Source organism: Lissotriton helveticus, chromosome 8 (assembly GCF_964261635.1).
Source record: "Lissotriton helveticus chromosome 8, aLisHel1.1, whole genome shotgun sequence".
Classification (NCBI taxonomy): domain Eukaryota; kingdom Metazoa; phylum Chordata; class Amphibia; order Caudata; family Salamandridae; genus Lissotriton; species Lissotriton helveticus.
Genome location: NC_136069.1, coordinates 1630053651 through 1630073161, shown reverse-complemented (window position 1 = coordinate 1630073161; position 19511 = coordinate 1630053651). Strand labels below are relative to the sequence as shown.

General features: G+C 49.2%; 1 protein-coding gene across 4 annotated transcripts in view; it reads right to left on the bottom strand.

Annotated features, from left to right (window-relative positions):
• LOC144773580 (uncharacterized) overlaps window positions 1-19511 on the bottom strand; it is a 363968-nt gene that overhangs the window by 71453 nt on the left and 273004 nt on the right. The window contains exon 1 of one of the 4 annotated variants that reach the window (XM_078658706.1): window positions 13616-13982. The exons of the other annotated variants lie outside the window; for them this stretch is intronic. The gene's annotated coding sequence lies outside the window, so the exon portion shown is untranslated. Of the gene's footprint in view, window positions 1-13615; window positions 13983-19511 lie in introns of those variants that run through there. 4 annotated transcript variants of the gene reach the window in all.

Sequence of the window (19511 nt, the reverse complement as noted above, 5' to 3'; positions counted from 1 at the left end):
AAATATAAACAGGTCAAAGATAACATAAAACGTAGCTGCGCCAGATGTAATGTACTATACACGCACCTACATGACAATACATATTGATGCGACTGTTACAAGAACAAAACAAAATGTGTCAAAGCCCGGTAGCAAACTGCAGCTACGGCGCCCTGTGAAGTAAAAAATAAATAAGTTTTAAAAAATAAAAATAAATAAGGAGGGGGAGGGGCGGGGAGCAATGAGGGTCGGGGTAAAGGGGCATGGGGCAAGAAAAACTGCATAGGGTGCAGAGCAACCACACTAGGAGGAGCAGGGGGAAATAAATTAAAAAAAAATACTGGAAAAATGCTGAACGGGACAGGCAAGGCAGGGGAAGCAATGGTTGAGTGGGGGAAGACAGCTAGAAATGCACTCTGTGTATTGCACACAAATGGTCCTTTGGCAATAATCTGCTAAAGCTGTCCGGAGGCGGAGCCTAAGACCACTTAGTTGATCAAGGTTATCAACCCCCAGCCAAGCATCGAAGTCTTCCAGGATGACCGAAGCCCAGATAATCATTCGGGGATCGACACGCCGCTCAGCACCTCATACAAACACACACTTTGTATCAGTCCTGGAAGAGACGTGCTTTCAACAGTACTTCGTAAGGATAACCATCAGAAAAGGCCACACCTTGTTGCCATTTTCAACAATTACTCTCGTATTACTATCGGGCACCTGCCAACCTGAAGCATCTTACACAAGTGAACACCAAGTTGGACATTGCACGCCGGCACATGACATTTCCAAAATGAGGAAAGGCCAAAGTGACTTTCTTTTTACAATAACTAACAGGGATGTAATATTCAATCCTGAGTCTGGCAGACAAAAATAAGTTTAGAGTTTCCAGAGTAGCGTGCTACTCGCCAAAAAAATGCGCTTCAACACCCCATCAGGGGTTAGAAGCGCTATAAAAATATAAACCTTCTTTCCTCTTCTATCCTTCTGAATCCAAATAACTGACTAACCTATCCACCACTTAAAATGTACTTGCATGTTTCACTATACTAATTCAACACTAATCCTCTATAGGTCCAGGAGTAGCATGCTACACGCCGAAAAAGCGCTTCGACGCCTTGTCAAGGGTAGTAAGCGCTATACAAATGCAAATACAATACAATATATTTCTTAAAATATTTATATATTCAGAATAGTCACTCACATTAAAATAAGCTAAAAGACTGTTTAGGGACTTTAAAAAGAAGAAAAAAGTTAGTGGTAGCCTGCCTACTGAGAACCACGCAGGAAGGTGAAACAGTGGCAGGGAGGAGGGCAGGATGGGAAGAGGTGAGAAAAGAAGAGGTAAAAAGGAAAGACCGGTGTAGAGTGAGGTGGAAGAACAGACAAGATGCTGAAGGGAATGAGGGAAGATGCTGAGAGAAGGTCATCACCTCTGGTGACCTCGGCTCCCCTACAGCCAGGACACCACGAGCCTGCAGATTAAGAAGAGTAATACAAGCCTTTGTAAAAGTTAGAGCTATTGGCATTGTGAATGACACATTTTTTATTCATGTGTTGGTTTTGAAAACTTATAAATAAATGGCATTGTCATTTACAATGCCAATAGCTTAATTTCTCGCAAATGCGAGACCTATTGCATTTGCATCCACACGCACACACACACAGAGCCACACACACACACAGAGCCACCCACACACACACACAGCCACCCACACATAGAACCACCTACAAAAAAAGCTAGCCACACAGACAGAGCCCCAACACACAGAGCCCCAACACACACAGAGCCCCAACACACACAAACCCCAACACACACAGAACCCCAACACACACAGAGCAGAAAATAAGTTGAGGACTGTGCACCAATGCTCTGTAAAGAGTACACATTTGCAGGCAGCTGCACACTGTAAAGAAAGCTTTTGAATTAAAAAATGACCAGCTAAAGAGCGCACACAAAGTCGTTGACACAAATACATGCATTAAGAGACACAATGCCATTAAAGGATCGCCTTGTGCAGTAACTGACACAGACACATGCAGTAACATGCATGTACAGTATGAGAGACAAGAAGCCGAGGCAGCTCTCAAACAACTGTAGCTAGTTGGGCACAGACATCTTTCGATCATACTACTATCAGGGGCAGGGTCACTGAAATTATGTGGCAGGGGAGGATCAAATTAGAGTTTTCTAAATTATGCGGCAAAAAGGCAACTTTTGCAGTGTACTACTGCACATTTTGTGATTGTATCACCTAATTAGTTTTTCATTATTACACGTTATCAGTATCTAGCCAACGGTTTCACTTCATTAGCAGCAGTCTGACACCCAAATACAGCAAAAAGCAAAAGAAAGATAACCAGTGAACCTTTGAGAAGGGCCTTACACTGCACAGCAACAAATGTTGCTGCGATTTTAATAACTTTTGATACGTTTGAGCTGGAAACAATTGTTTGTTAAATCTTGCCAATTATCAAGCCGATAATATGTGGCAATTGCGACAAACTCCATAATTATGTGGAAAATGAAACGGACACATAATTTCAGTGGCCCTGATTACATTTCAACTGTGTCCCCACTTGCTTACTGATCCCCTAGTAATGCATACATGGCAATGTGGTCCCAGACTTTCTGTTGCCCCTGGTAAGACTGTTGAGAGGCACTACTCTGAAGGGGTGTGCTTAACCAAGCGGTATAATGGCCGCCACTTCCATAATGAGGGATAAGGATCCCCCAAATCGGTGATGCCAAATTACAAACAGACACATTGCCTCTTTATTAGGGCATGGGGCGCTCCAATCTCAAAATTCTTTTTTGCCCGTAATTCCAACAAGCAGCACATAAATGTGGATTCCAACCAGGCACAACGCTCAGGCTCAAAGGAGACGAAATGAACAAAAATCGAACACACCACACAGTCCTCACCACATCTGCGTTGGCGTCCGTGGTGCCCATCACCAGAGGGCACCAGTATTTCCGGGCAAGGCATTTCTAGCTGGGGAAATGCAAACCCCCATAACATGGACGCGTGCTAACACACAGAGAACTCACCTAGGGCGCCTGTTGATCTTAAACACTATAGCAACAAGGCAACTGCAGGATTGTGGGGTATGCGGATGGGGGAGTGGAAGGAGCCACGAGACGACAAACACTGCCGGGCCAACGTGTCTTCAGCAGGATGGTCGCATTAAAAGTACAACCAGCAATGTCAAAACTGCACACTTGGAGCAGGAAAAACAAACCAGCAGCCGCACGTTTCAATGGAAAACATATTTGTGAACTCGGAGGAAATGCAAAGAAAGGGGAGGGCTTTGCGCATGGGTTTTATGTTTGCAAAGTCAGGGAGGAACGTAGTGCAATACTGAGAAATATTGGTAGCTGATTTGCGCACATAAAATAAATACCATTATAGGCACATGAGAATAGCTGGCAGAGTGGCGAAGAATGTTGTACACGATCATAGCATGCATTACCCTCGCATTGCCGTTACTGATTAACTGCTTGTTTTTCTGTCGCTCAAGTTGAGACGCGAAGGGCCGGCATGTAAAGCTATCCTTGAAACATCCTCCGCCCACACTGCAGTTAGTGATGCTCTCCCCCCAGATGGAAGCAGGGAAGGGAAAATGGTTGTTAGAGGAGACGCACCACAGAGCTGTGAGCATCGTATTGCTGGTCAAGATGGAGGTGCGATGGCAAAGTTGTGTGTGGGGGGAGGAGTGCACGAGGAGTGCATCGACCCTATTACTGGAATATCGGATTTGTCGGGCAGTGCTTTAAGTCACGTTTGACTTTCTTAGACAGTGTTGCACCTAATTCACAGTGTTGGGTCAGCAAATACTGCTGAGTATGGGGCGCCATGAGAGGATACAGATCTGCTGACAAAGTGATCTCCACATTAGAACCCCCGCGATTGGGAAAGGTCGAAATGACGAACATCGAGAACACACTAGTCTTGCTGATCTAGTGAAAAAAAAACCTTAAGACAATAGTGAATGACTGCAACTCGAAGCGGTATCAAGGGCTCCATACGCTTATCAAAAGTTTTTTTAAACGGTTGTTAAGTACTTTAAAGTATATCATAATGTCCATAAAAAGCTAGGCACGGAGCTGCGGGGAGGAGAGCTGCGGGCAGAGGGAAGGGGGGAGGCGAGAGCGGAAGGGGGGAGGCGAGGCAAGAGCGGAAAGGAAGAGGGCTGCGGGAAGGGGAAACGGAGGACAGGACGTAAAAAGAAAATTATAACAAAATGCTGCTTACCTGCTCGACATCCCGGCAACTTAAATCGCGCAACCCACCACTGCAAAACACACGTTCAAAATGGCCCAAACATGCAGAGAAAAAAAATAAAATAAACATCCGCCCACCGCCGCATGACGTTCAAAAAGGGGCGGGATGAGAAGAATTCTCCGGAATGCCCACGAATCTGCTCGGGGAATAACGGACAGATCTCTCTTCCAATGGCTAGCCTCCATTTATGGAGCTAGCCAATGGAAGAGAGAGGCGGGACAAAGCCCCGCACTGCAAAACATAAAATTTCACCTGCGCGAACACTGCTGCGCAGTGGACGCCAGGCGAAACCTAAAAAACGAAGGCACAAGACAGCTGACCTTTCCATCCATGCACCCAGGATCTGGAACAGTATCCCTATATCCATCAGGACTGCCCCACTGCGGCTCCAATCTAGGAAAGAGTTGAACGCACACCACTTGAAAGCGGAAATAACAAGGTGATGGACTGAATGCTTGATTTAATCTCAGCCACTGGCAAGCGCTCAAGGCCGCATCCCAATCCATAGTTTTTTGCCCACCGTGCCACCTAAGTAAGATGGATATGCCCAGACGTGGGTGCCGTGCACACTGTGGCACTGGAACCAAGCTGTACCCCGCAGATAAGCCCAGAACTCGAAACCAGTCCTGGGTTACTTGTGTTCCGGTTCTGGGAGGACCCGGCTTGGTAGTTTGGGCTGGACTGTTCCTATTGGAGCAGGGTCAAGACTGATTTGCATATAGCTGCGTCTAAACTGCGGAGGCGTGGTGTGCAAAATAATGATGGATTGGATGCGGCCCAAGTGATTAGCAGTGGCTGATATTAATTCAAGCATTCCATTACATCACTTCTTTGTATGCTTTAGTGTCTCGCCTCTTGAAAGAGCGCTACATCACAGCGCACTACTAATCCAACGACCACCTACCCCTCCTACCAGCCTTTGGCCTTTCGGATAGGTTCACGCTATAGAAGCACCACATACATACAATCATACATGCTAGGGAGAAGACATTTGGCATACTGAGCCCCCTGGCTTCGATCCCTGTTTTAAAACTCCCCAGAATGCAAAATGCTGGCCCTCTATCGACAGGTGTCGGCTGTTCTCCAACCTTGGATGCTCTGCCCTGGGTGAGACGCATCCTGTCCCTCTTCACATCTGCCTAGGGGGCCTTTCTATCGCTGCAACTGGACCACTCCAAGGGAATCTATCTGGAGCTGCCTGCCAGCCTTATTTACAAGTTGAAACTGGCCTAAAATGACGCAGAGACAATGTACCCTATTACAATTAATGTGCTGCTCTCAGGGCGGCTGGGAATCCGCGCCTGCCCCGGGGGGCAGCGCATTCAGTGAAATACAGAGCAGCTGTTTATAGTCCTCTTAGTGCAAAGATGTTAAGGCATGGGAGTGGTAACAGGGTTCTCCTTAAACTTGAACTACTTGTACAATCTGCTTGGTATCCAGGTCCTTGGGTTGAAGCCGGGACTACTGGAAATGAAGAGGGTTGGGACGGACGAGTATAGACATCAGCTCTTACTCTCCAATAACGCTACTCTTGCGCTGTATGCCTGTTTGGAACAAGACATGATGTAAATATAAGGCTTGTAGGCTACCTACAGATTTGACAAAACTTGGGCCTCGTTGCCCCACCCAAACGCACCCTTGGCCCACCCACGTAAAAATGTCTGGAACTAGCCAGGCCTGTAACACTTACACAGGCACATTGTATACGAGTACATACATAAATGTAGTACAGGTGATAAAGGTATCAGTACACTAATGCCAACATAAACCGCAAATATCCACTAATGAGCAGGTGTATAGAGAGACCTCGACAAATAACATGAACCGGTTTAGGGAGAATTATAAAACACAATAAAGATATAAAGAACCACCACCTTACCTACAGAAAGAATCCAGGAAGAAATGAAAGCCACTTGAACGCAGCTATCCATAATAAAACTCAACGCTGGCCTTAATAAAAGGCACCAGAGATACTCAGACAAGACAATGCGAGCAGACCTAAAAGTCACCTGTATACAGACACCTCCGAAAAACAACGAAGGAACAAATTGAAGGCACCGGGCTACAGATACAGGACTACGTTACTGTAAAGCACATGAGTTCCAGCCCTCAGTTCACTTCCCTCCATTACAAGGCTAGGAGCAGCGACCCCCAACACTGGCCTCGAAAAATCATTAAAATGTTACCAGACCTGCAGGTCGAGTAACTTCAATAATCTACTCACTGTAATGTACTTGACCCATAAACTGGTCTCAAATTGTGTGAATAGAGGCAAATATTTTATTTTACAGAGTTGCATTTTTCTTCATCCTCACATGAGTGCACCTTTCTGCTGTACAAAATAAAACTCTTTGTTTGGTTAACTAGACTAAACCTTTTCTCCAGGTGTAATACGAATCTAGCCCACATATAGGGTACACATGATCCCGGACTTGCCTCTCAGTATACTAATAGCATTGCGATCAGGACAGGGCAGGAGTGTTTCTCAGTTCATGTTTAAACACTCATTTATAACACATAAGGCATGATGGCATTTACGGACAGTAAATGTCCAAGAAAGGGCCAAAAACCGCCCACTACCTTGCAGCTTTACTGATAAACTATATAGTGCATTAACAATAATCTGTGAAAATTGGGTTTCAGAAAAAATATTTATCATTTGCACATTACCAAGCAAAGTGTTCTGATTTGTTTTTCATATATTTTTTCATCACACAGAAGTACAAAAAATGGGCTTTCACAACTACTGAACTATATTTTGAACTGTTTGTACAGTTGACTTACTAGCTATTTAAAAGTGTGTTAGGAAAAGCTGATACCCTGCAGACAGTTCACTTTACTAATCCTGGCACTCTGCAGCCAGAGAAGGAAAAGTAATTGTAAACAGACGACTTCCTACTCTGAGACACAGCAAATGTGACAAGATAAAACATATCTAAAGGCATTTTTTTTGCTGCTTCACTTTTTAACTGAACAGAACACCTGAGCTTTGTCAATTTGCCAGAACCAGTGAGCCTGACCTGATACAAGCTATTTTTCACAGACACTACACCAACACCTCCCACACAGACCAAACTGAAGACAGCCACCTTCAGCCCAGCAGTGCTCCAAGGTGCGGCGAGCTGTGGCCTCGAATCAGGATTATGAATCAAACAGCAATATAAAAACAGAATGCAAACCACAAACCAGGCGTAAACTGAAATATGCAAGACAGGCAGGTGCGAGAATACAGGGAGTGGCAAGGGGTGTGTGTGGGAAGGTTTGGGTGATGTGGCCTCGGGGGGGGGTGCCTGTCTGTCCCTGAGACCCCTGAGCTCACAGTAAATGTAAATTGATACTTGTATAGCGCACGAATCGACCCCATGAGGGTATCTCGGCGGAATACCGCTGTGGAACCCTTCCTGGCTCTCCCTGTGAGAAGCCACTCCTGGGCACCCCCAAGGTGAGGCCAGGCATCCTAGCGTTGTGGGGGGCGTTGTGGAGATTAAGCAAGCTATTACCCAGAGTTACAGGGTGGGACCCATGATTAGACTAGGCACCGAGGCGAGAATTATCAGGTCCGGGAAAATTGAGCCCAAGACCCGCCGATGCGGGAATTGAACCCGGGTCCCGGGCTAGACCTCTGCATCAGGGTCTGCCACTCTAACCATTGAGCCACACTTCTCCACAGTGCAGGTGAGTTCACAAAACTCGACGAGGAGCCGAGGGGGCCGATGGATGACTCACCACAGGGCCAGCTCTGAGCTCCACACAGCCCCACGACGGAGCTTCCTGGCCGGCCTGGGTCACAGAGGACAGCCCCTTGGTGGCCAAAGGACTACATTACCCAGCAGGCCCCCTTCCCTCTGAACAACCCACACACAGGCTTCACCCCAAGAAGTGGGCGGGGCTAGCAAGGTGTGCATCGGGCCGTGTCAACCAACAGCTTAGAGAAGGGGTAACACCCCCTCTTCCCCATTAATCATTAATGTATTTGGGTGCCGAATGTAAATCTAGAAGAGATTTAGACACCAAAGTAATGGTTACAAGCTGGAACAGCTTTTATTTAGTCTGTTTACAGCTTTCAGGAATATAGTAATTTACCATATAAGAGTGGTTGCATCCTGGTTGGCAAAATGTTATAAAAAAAAAAGTTTAAAAAAAATTAGAAGCTATGGGTCTGGAGCTTGGTGCGTTGGAACCAAAAGTGAGAATATTTTAGAATATTTAAAAATTTTAATCAAATGGGATTATTTTATTTTTTTTAGATTAAATAATGCACAATACATTCCTGTTTTTGCTTCATTCACGTAAAACAAAAGCTTTTTTTAGGGTTAAAAAAAGTATAAAAGCGCTTTTTATTAAAAAAATGTAAAACAGGTGAGCGGGTTGGGAGCGATGGGGCTGAACAAGCACAGCGGGTGGGGGTGAACAAGCGCAGCGGGTGGGGGTGAACAAGCGCAGCGGGTGGGGGTGAACAAGCGCAGCGGGTGGGGGTGAACAAGCGCAGCGGTTGGGGGTGAACAAGCGCAGCGGTTGGGGGTGAACAAGCGCAGCGGTTGAGGGTGAACAAGCGCAGCGGTTGGGGGTGCACAAGCGCAGCGGTTGGGGGTGAACAAGCGCAGCGGGTGGGGGTGAACAAGCGCAGCGGGTGGGGGTGAACAAGCGCAACGGGTGGGGGTGAACAAGCGCAGCGGGTGGGGGTGAACAAGCGCAGAGGGTGGGGGTGAACAAGCGCAGCGGGTGGGGGTGAACAAGCGCAGCGGGTGGGGGTGAACAAGCGCAGCGGGTGGGAGTGAACAAGCGCAGCGGGTGGGAGTGAACAAGCGCAGCGGTGGGAGTTAACAAGCGCAGCGGGTGGGAGTGAACAAGCACCGCGGGTGGGAGTGAACAAGCACCGCGGGTGGGGGTGAACAAGCACCGCGGGTGGGGGTGAACAAGCACCGCGGGTGGGGGTGAACAAGCACCGCGGGTGGGGGTGAACAAGCACAGCGGGTGGGAGCGAACAAGCACAGCGGGTGGGAGTGAACAAGCACAGCGGGTGGGGGTTAACAAGCACAGCGGGTGGGGGGAACAAGCACAGCGGGGTGGGTCAACAAGCTCAGCGGGTCAGGGTGAACAAGCACAGCGGGTGAGGGTGAACAAGCACAGCGGGTGGGGGTGAACAAGCACAGCGGGTGGGGGTGAACAAGCACAGCGGGTGGGGGTGAACAAGCACAGCGGGTGGGGGTGAACAAGCACAGCGGGTGGGGGTGAACAAGCACAGCGGGTGGGGGTGAACAAGCACAGCGGGTGGGGGTGAACAAGCACAGTGGGTGGGGGTGAACAAGCACAGCGGGTGGGAGTGAACAAGCACAGCGGGTGGGGGTGAACAAGCACAGCGGGTGGGGGTGAACAAGCACAGCGGGTGGGAGTGAACAAGCACAGCGGGTGGGGGTGAACAAACACAGTGGAGAAGAGTGGCTCAATGGTTAGAGCGGCAGACCCTGATGCAGAGGTCTAGCCCGGGACCAGGGTTCAATTCCTCGCCTCGGCGGGTCTTGAGCTCAAAAATTCCACGGACCTGGTAATTCTCTCCTCGGTGCCTATTCCAATCATGGAGTCCCACTCTGCAACTCTGGGCAATAGCTTGCTTAATCTCCACAACGGCCCCCACAACGCTAAGGATGCCTGGCCTCCACCTTGGGTTTGCCCAGGAGTGGACACCTCACAGGGAAAGCCAGGATGGGTTTTACAGCGGTATTCGTACAAGCGCCTTGAGACCCTTACGGGTGAGTAGTGCGCTATACAAGTATCAATTTACATTTACAGCAGGTGGGGGTGAACAAGCACCGCGGGTGGGGGTGAACAAGCACAGCGGGTGGGGGTGAACAAACACAGCGGGTGGGGGGGAAGCAACACTGCCGGCAGGGGAAAAGCAATACGAGGGAGAGAACATGGGGCAAAGGTAGAAACAGGGGTGAAAAACACCAATTTTGTGGGAGGTGAGGGAGATGCACATGGACGAGAGACCAGCACGAGTGTAGGGAGGGGGAGAAGCGCATTGGCGAGAGCGCAACGTGCGTGAGGAAGAAAAGCACGCAAGGGAGACAGCTGCAAAAAAAATGCACTCTCACGGAGAGCTTAAGCAAAAACCGATAAGAGTGGATCCCAAAAACCGAGAAGAGGAAGCACAGAAGCCAGCCAATCGGAGAGATGATGAACAGGTTGCGCTCCATGGGAGGGACAAGCACAAGATGGGCAGGCTGGAACAAGGAAATCCACCCAATAGAAAGCAAGCAAAAAAGTAACAGTAAACCAACCAATGGTGGGCAATGGGCAGGTGCAGGAAATCTGCCTTTTACTGTGGGGTCACCCTAGAATTTGTGCTTTCTGCTGGACCATTTTTCTGCTGGCTTTAGAACTCTGTGCACTTCACCCCTGCCCATCAGGAATAAAGTGCCTGTGCTCCCCTTTAAACATGGCTAAATTGGCTTATTCCTGATTGGCACTTTTAACATCCCTGTAATTCACTAGTATATGGTACAAAGTGCATCCAGGGCCTGGAAGCTGAATGTCATTGGTGGCCTGTTGCATCTACTGGTCCACACACTACAGTGGCAGTGCAGATGGGGCTACGAGGCCTACTCTGAGTAGCCTGATGGCTGCAGTGCAAAACCTGCAGGGCGAGCTTTCAAAATAGCACCTTTTGAGAGATAAAGACCTCCCTTTTAAATATTAGTAAGCCACCTCTATGCAGCTCTGCCAGTGCACCTCAGCCACAGCTCTGCCGGTGCACCTCAGCCACAGCTCTGCCGGTGCACCTCAGCCACAGCTCTGCCGGTGCACCTCAGCCACAGCTCTGCCGGTGCACCTCAGCCACAGCTCTGCCGGTGCACCTCAGCCACATCTTGTGTATCCAGTCTATTCCAGTACGGAGATTAGCACGCAGCTCTGCCAGTGCACCTCAGCCACAGCTCTGCCAGTGCACCTCAGCCACATCTTGTGTATCCAGTCTATTCCAGTACTGAGATTAGCGCGCAGCTCTGCCAGTGCACCTCAACCACAGCTCTGCCAGTGCACCTCAGCCACATCATCTGTATCCAGTCCATTCCAGTACTGAGATTAGCGCGCAGCTCTGCCAGTGCACCTCAGCCACAGCTCTGCCAGTGCACCTCAGCCACATCTTGTGTGTCCAGTCCATTCCAGTACTGAGATTAGCGCGCAGCTCTGCCAGTGCACCTCAACCACAGCTCTGCCGGTGCACCTCAGCCACATCATGTGTATCCAGTCCATTCCAGTACTGAGATTAGTGCGCAGAATCCACTGATGATGTAAGTACTGGCACTCTCCCGTAAAGAAGGTACTGGGATTTACCCATGAAGCTAGTAGTTTCACCCACTTAAGATATGGGTCTGGTTTACACCCCTGTTGTAGGTACTTCACCTACGTCTGATGACAATACTGGCAGTGACCTCTGATGCAAGTGCTGGCCCTCTCCGGCGATGCACGTGCTGGCCCTCTCCGGCGATGCACGTGCTGGCACTCTCCGGCGATGCACGTGCTGGCACTCTCCGGCGATGCACGTGCTGGCACTCTCCGGCGATGCACGTGCTGGCACTCTCCGGCGATGCACGTGCTGGCACTCTCCGGCGATGCACGTGCTGGCACTCTCCGGCGATACACGTGCTGGCCCTCTCCGGCGATGCACGTGCTGGCACTCTCTGGCGATGCACGTGCTGGCACTCTCCGGCGATGCACGTGCTGGCACTCTCCGGCGATGCAAGGGCTGGCACTCTCCGGCGATGCACGTGCTGGCACTCTCCGGCGATGCACGTGCTGGCACTCTCCGGCGATGCACGTGCTGGCACTCTCCGGCGATGCACGTGCTGGCACTGATGCACGTGCTGGCCCTCTCCGGCGATGCACGTGCTGGCCCTCTCCGGCGATGCACGTGCTGGCACTCTCCGGCGATGCACGTGCTGGCACTCTCCGGCGATGCACGTGCTGGCACTCTCCGGCGATGCACGTGCTGGCACTCTCCGGCGATGCACGTGCTGGCCCTCTCCGGCGATGCACGTGCTGGCACTCTCCGGCGATGTAAGTGCTGGCACTCTCCGGCGATGCACGTGCTGGCACTCTCCGGCGATGCACGTGCTGGCACTCTCCGGCGATGCACGTGCTGGCACTCTCCGGCGATGCACGTGCTGGCACTCTCCGGCGATGCACGTGCTGGCACTCTCCGGCGATGCACGTGCTGGCACTCTCCGGCGATGCACGTGCTGGCACTCTCCGGCGATGCACGTGCTGGCACTCTCCGGCGATGCACGTGCTGGCCCTCTCCGGCGATGCACGTGCTGGCCCTCTCCGGCGATGCACGTGCTGGCACTCTCCGGCGATGCACGTGCTGGCCCTCTCCGGCGATGCACGTGCTGGCACTCTCCGGCGATGCACGTGCTGGCACTCTCCGGCGATGCACGTGCTGGCACTCTCCGGCGATGCACGTGCTGGCCCTCTCCGGCGATGCACGTGCTGGCACTCTCCGGCGATGCACCTGCTGGCACTCTCCGGAGATGCACGTGCTGGCACTCCCCTGCGATGCACGTGCTGGCACTCTCCGGCGATGCACGTGCTGGCACTCTCCGGCGATGCACGTGCTGGCACTCTCCGGCGATGCACGTGCTGGCACTCTCCGGCGATGCACGTGCTGGCACTCTCCGGCGATGCACGTGCTGGCACTCTCCGGCGATGCACGTGCTGGCACTCTCCGGCGATGCACGTGCTGGCACTCTCCGGCGATGCACGTGCTGGCACTCTCCTGCGATGCACGTGCTGGCACTCCCCTGAGATGCACGTGCTGGCACTCGCCTGTGATGTAAGTGCTGGCACTCGCCTGTGATGTAAGTGCTGGCACTCGCCTGTGATGCAAGTGCTGGCACACTCCTGTGATGCAAGTGCTGGCACACTCCTGTGATGCAAGTGCTGGCACACTCCTGTGATGCAAGTGCTGGCACTCAACTGTGATGCAAGTGCTGGCACTCAACTGTGATGCAAGTGCTGGCACTCGCCTGTGATGTAAGTGCTAGCACACTCCTGTGATGCAAGTGCTGGCACACTCCTGTGATGCAAGTGCTGGCACTCTCCTGTGATGCAAGTGCTGGCACTCAACTGAGATGCAAGTGCTGGCACTCGCCTGTGATGTAAGTGCTGGCACTCGCCTGTGATGTAAGTGCTGGCACACTCCTGTGATGCAAGTGCTGGCACACTCCTGTGATGCAAGAAGTGACACTTACCTGTGATAAGTCCCGGCCCTCACCCCCGATGAAGGGGCTGGGTGGTACAGGCTCTCTGTGCCAAAGAATTGAACTCCCCCGGTGCCCGCCCCCTCTCACCTGGTCTCAGAGCCCGGGTAGCGAGCGGGCAGTCACGGGGGCCGGTGCTTTAAAAGTTCTTCTACACAGGGGGCCGTAGGACGCGGGTGGCATCCCTGCCAGGGCCCCTCACAGGCAGCAGGACCAGGAGGGCAGGTGGCACCCCTGCCAGGGCCCAGGAGCGGAGGGCAGGAGTCCTGGCACCGCTGTGTCCTCAGCCCTGCCCAGTGCCCCAGCCTGGCAGCCGAGCCGTCCTCCAGGGAGCGCCACCGCAGGAACGAGAGTGAGCAGAGAGCACAGGAGCCAGCAGGACCGAGCACTGCCCCGGGGCACCGCCGAGCACAGGCAGCAGCAGCAGCTGCATTCCCAGCAGCCGCGGCCCCTCCCCGCCTGCCAGCCAGAGCCGACACTTAAAGGCACAGTGCACCCACACACAGAGCAGAAGGGAGGGGTCCCCCTGCTTCAGGGTGGAGGCCTTCGGAGGGGAGGGACGGCACGGTCCGATCTAAGATACAGGGTCCAGTGCTCACACTGTGAGGTTCACAACAGAGTGTGAAGTGCTGGCACTTTAACATTCACAATAGAGGGTCCAGTGCTGACACTGTCAGGTTCACAACAGAGTGAGAAGTGCTGACACTGTCAGGTTCAGAACAAAGTGTGAAGTGCTGGCACTTTCAGATTCACAACAGAGGGTCCAGTGCTGACACTGTCCGATTCACAAGAGTGCGAAGTGCTGACACTGTCAGATTCACAACAGGGTGCGAAGTGTGGGCACTTTCAGATTTACAATAGAGGGTCCAGTGCTGACACTGTCAGGTTCACAACAGAGTGAGAAGTGCTGACACTGTCAGATTCACAACAGAGTGTGAAGTGCCGGCACTTTCAGATTTACAATAGAGGGTCCAGTGCTGACACGGTCAGATTCACAAGAGTGCGAAGTGCTGACACTGTCAGATTCACAACAGGGTGCGAGGTGTGGGCACTTTCAGATTCACAATAGAGGGTCCAGTGCTGACACTGTCAGATTCACAAGAGTGCGAAGTGCTGACACTGTCAGATTCACAACAGGGTGCGAAGTGTGGGCACTTTCAGATTCACAATAGAGGGTCCAATGCTGACACTGTCAGGTTCACAACAGAGTGAGAAGTGCTGACACTGTCAGATTCACAAGAAAGTGCTGACACTGTCAGATTCACAACAGGGTGCGAAGTGTGGGCACTTTCAGATTCACAATAGAGGTGCCAGTGCTGACACTGTCAGATTCACAACAGAGTGTGAAGTGCTGACACTGTCAGATTCACAACAGAGTGTGAAGTGCTGGCACTGTCAGATTCACAACAGAGTGTGAAGTGCTGGCACTTTCAGATTTACAACAGAGGGTCCACTGCTGACACTGTCAGGTTCACAACAGAGTGAGAAGTGCTGACACTGTCAGATTCACAACAGAAGGTCCATTGCTGACACTGTCAGGTTCACAACAGAGTGAGAAGTGCTGACATTGTCAGATTCACAACAGAGTGTGAAGTGCTGGCACTTTCAGATTTACAACAGAAGGTCCAGTGCTAACACTGTCATATTTGTTCTGTATGTGCTAGTTTTATTTAACATGAATTTTCGTTTTTAAATGTAAATATGAACAAGTGTAAGTCGGGCTAATTTTATTTTTATTTATTTATTTACTCCCAGGCCTAATTATCTGATGGTGGGCCTTTTTTTTACTTCTGTCGTCATTTATCCGTGGTATGGATCCCTGAGGAGTGCTCATTTTTGCATGAATTGTTATATTAATGGATGGCGTGTATTGTATCCTATTGTTCCCTAAGGGAGCGGTAGAGCATGAATTTCGTGATGAGTCGGACTTTACAAAGATCCCTCTCTGTCCTATGATTCTTTTTACTTTTTATGTCTATTTTATGGCTCACTAAGTGGGGGATCTTAATTGACTTTATATCTATGTATTATATGTTTGTAAATTGATCGGTCCTGTTTTTTTAATTGTACTTTGATGGCTATAATCAGCCGAATAAAGTTAATTTTCACTTGACTTGACAATAGAGTGGGGAATCTAGCCCTGTCATGTCATATGAGTGTAAAGTGCTAGCATTATCAGATTACAATAGTGCGGGGAAGCTAGCACTGTCATGTCATATGAGTGTAAAGTGCTAGCATTATCAGATCACAATAGAGCAGGGAGGCTAGCACTGTCATGTCATATGAGTGTAAAGTGCTAGCATTATCAGATCACAATAGAGCGGGGAAGCTAGCACTGTCATGTCATATGAGTGTAAAGTGCTAGCATTATCAGATTACAATAGAGCGGGGAAGCTAGCACTGTCATGTCATATGAGTGTAAAGTGCTAGCATTATCAGATTACAGTAGAGCGGGGAATCTAGCCCTGTCATGTCATATGAGTGTAAAGTGCTAGCATTATCAGATCACAATAGAGCGGGGAAGCTAGCACTGTCATGTCATATGAGTGTAAAGTGCTAGCATTATCAGATCACAATAGAGCAGGGAGGCTAGCACTGTCATGTCATATGAGTGTAAAGTGCTAGCATTATCAGATTACAATAGAGCGGGGAAGCTAGCACTGTCATATCATATGAGTGTAAAGTGCTAGCATTATCAGATTACAGTAGAGCGGGGAATCTAGCCCTGTCATGTCATATGAGTGTAAAGTGCTAGAATTATCAGATCACAATAGAGCGGGGAAGCTAGCACTGTCATGTCATATGAGTGTAAAGTGCTAGCATTATCAGATTACAATAGAGCAGGGAGGCTAGCACTGTCATGTCATATGAGTGTAAAGTGCTAGCATTATCAGATCACAATAGAGCGGGGAAGCTAGCACTGTCATGTCATATGAGTGTAAAGTGCTAGCATTATCAGATTACAATAGAGCGGGGAGGCTAGCACTGTCATGTCATATGAGTGTAAAGTGCTAGCATTATCAGATCACAATAGAGCGGGGAAGCTAGCACTGTCATGTCATATGAGTGTAAAGTGCTAGCATTATCAGATTACAATAGAGCGGGGAGGCTAGCACTGTCATGTCATATGAGTGTAAAGTGCTAGCATTATCAGATCACAATAGAGCGGGGAAGCTAGCCCTGTCATGTCATATGAGTGTAAAGTGCTAGCATTATCAGATCACAATAGAGCGGGGAAGCTAGCCCTGTCATGTCATATGAGTGTAAAGTGCTAGCATTATCAGATTACAGTAGAGCGGGGAAGCTAGCACTGTCATGTCATATGAGTGTAAAGTGCTAGCATTATCAGATTACAGTAGAGCGGGGAATCTAGCCCTGTCATGTCATATGAGTGTAAAGTGCTAGCATTATCAGATCACAATAGAGCGGGGAAGCTAGCACTGTCATGTCATATGAGTGTAAAGTGCTAGCATTATCAGAATACAATAGAGCGGGGAGGCTAGCACTGTCATGTCATATGAGTGTAAAGTGCTAGCATTATCAGATCACAATAGAGCGGGGAAGCTAGCACTGTCATGTCATATGAGTGTAAAGTGCTAGCATTATCAGATTACAATAGAGCGGGGAGGCTAGCACTGTCATGTCATATGAGTGTAAAGTGCTAGCATTATCAGATCACAATAGAGCGGGGAAGCTAGCACTGTCATGTCATATGAGTGTAAAGTGCTAGCATTATCAGATTACAATAGAGCGGGGAGGCTAGCACTGTCATGTCATATGAGTGTAAAGTGCTAGCATTATCAGATTACAATAGAGCGGGGAGGCTAGCACTGTCATGTCATATGAGTGTAAAGTGCTAGCATTATCAGATCACAGTAGAGCGGGGAAGCTAGCCCTGTCATGTCATATGAGTGTAAAGTGCTAGCATTATCAGATCACAGTAGAGCGGGGAAGCTAGCACTGTCATGTCATATGAGTGTAAAGTGCTAGCATTATCAGATCACAGTAGAGCGGGGAAGCTAGCACTGTCATGTCATATGAGTGTAAAGTGCTAGCATTATCAGATCACAATAGAGCGGGGAAGCTAGCACTGTCATGTCATATGAGTGTAAAGTGCTAGCATTATCAGATTACAGTAGAGCGGGGAAGCTAGCACTGTCATGTCATATGAGTGTAAAGTGCTAGCATTATCAGATTACAGTAGAGCGGGGAGGCTAGCACTGTCATGTCATATGAGTGTAAAGTGCTAGCATTATCAGATCACAATAGAGCGGGGAAGCTAGCACTGTCATGTCATATGAGTGTAAAGTGCTAGCATTATCAGATCACAATAGAGCGGGGAAGCTAGCACTGTCATGTCATATGAGTGTAAAGTGCTAGCATTATCAGATCACAATAGAGCGGGGAAGCTAGCACTGTCATGTCATATGAGTGTAAAGTGCTAGCATTATCAGATCACAATAGAGCGGGGAAGCTAGCACTGTCATGTCATATGAGTGTAAAGTGCTAGCATTATCAGATTACAATAGAGCGGGGAAGCTAGCACTGTCATGTCATATGAGTGTAAAGTGCTAGCATTATCAGATTACAATAGAGCGGGGAGGCTAGCACTGTCATGTCATATGAGTGTAAAGTGCTAGCATTATCAGATCACAATAGAGCGGGGAAGATAGCACTGTCATGTCATATGAGTGTAAAGTGCTAGCATTATCAGATTACAGTAGAGCGGGGAGGCTAGCACTGTCATGTCATATGAGTGTAAAGTGCTAGCATTATCAGATCACAATAGAGCGGGGAAGCTAGCACTGTCATGTCATATGAGTGTAAAGTGCTAGCATTATCAGATCACAATAGAGCGGGGAAGCTAGCCCTGTCATCTCATATGAGTGTAAAGTGCTAGCATTATCAGATCACAATAGAGCGGGGAAGCTAGCACTGTCATGTCATATGAGTGTAAAGTGCTAGCATTATCAGATCACAATAGAGCGGGGAAGCTAGCACTGTCATGTCATATGAGTGTAAAGTGCTAGCATTATCAGATTACAATAGAGCGGGGAAGCTAGCACTGTCATGTCATATGAGTGTAAAGTGCTAGCATTATCAGATTACAATAGAGCGGGGAAGCTAGCACTGTCATGTCATATGAGTGTAAAGTGCTAGCATTATCAGATTACAGTAGAGCGGGGAGGCTAGCACTGTCATGTCATATGAGTGTAAAGTGCTAGCATTATCAGATCACAATAGAGCGGGGAAGCTAGCACTGTCATGTCATATGAGTGTAAAGTGCTAGCATTATCAGATCACAATAGAGCGGGGAAGCTAGCACTGTCATGTCATATGAGTGTAAAGTGCTAGCATTATCAGATCACAATAGAGCGGGGAGGCTAGCACTGTCATGTCATATGAGTGTAAAGTGCTAGCATTATCAGATCACAATAGAGCGGGGAAGCTAGCACTGTCATGTCATATGAGTGTAAAGTGCTAGCATTATCAGATCACAATAGAGCGGGGAAGCTAGCACTGTCATGTCATATGAGTGTAAAGTGCTAGCATTATCAGATCACAATAGAGCGGGGAAGCTAGCACTGTCATGTCATATGAGTGTAAAGTGCTAGCATTATCAGATTACAATAGAGCGGGGAGGCTAGCACTGTCATGTCATATGAGTGTAAAGTGCTAGCATTATCAGATCACAATAGAGCGGGGAAGCTAGCACTGTCATGTCATATGAGTGTAAAGTGCTAGCATTATCAGATCACAATAGAGCGGGGAAGCTAGCACTGTCATGTCATATGAGTGTAAAGTGCTAGCATTATCAGATTACAATAGAGCGGGGAGGCTAGCACTGTCATGTCATATGAGTGTAAAGTGCTAGCATTATCAGATCACAATAGAGCAGGGAGGCTAGCACTGTCATGTCATATGAGTGTAAAGTGCTAGCATTATCAGATCACAATAGAGCGGGGAAGCTAGCCCTGTCATGTCA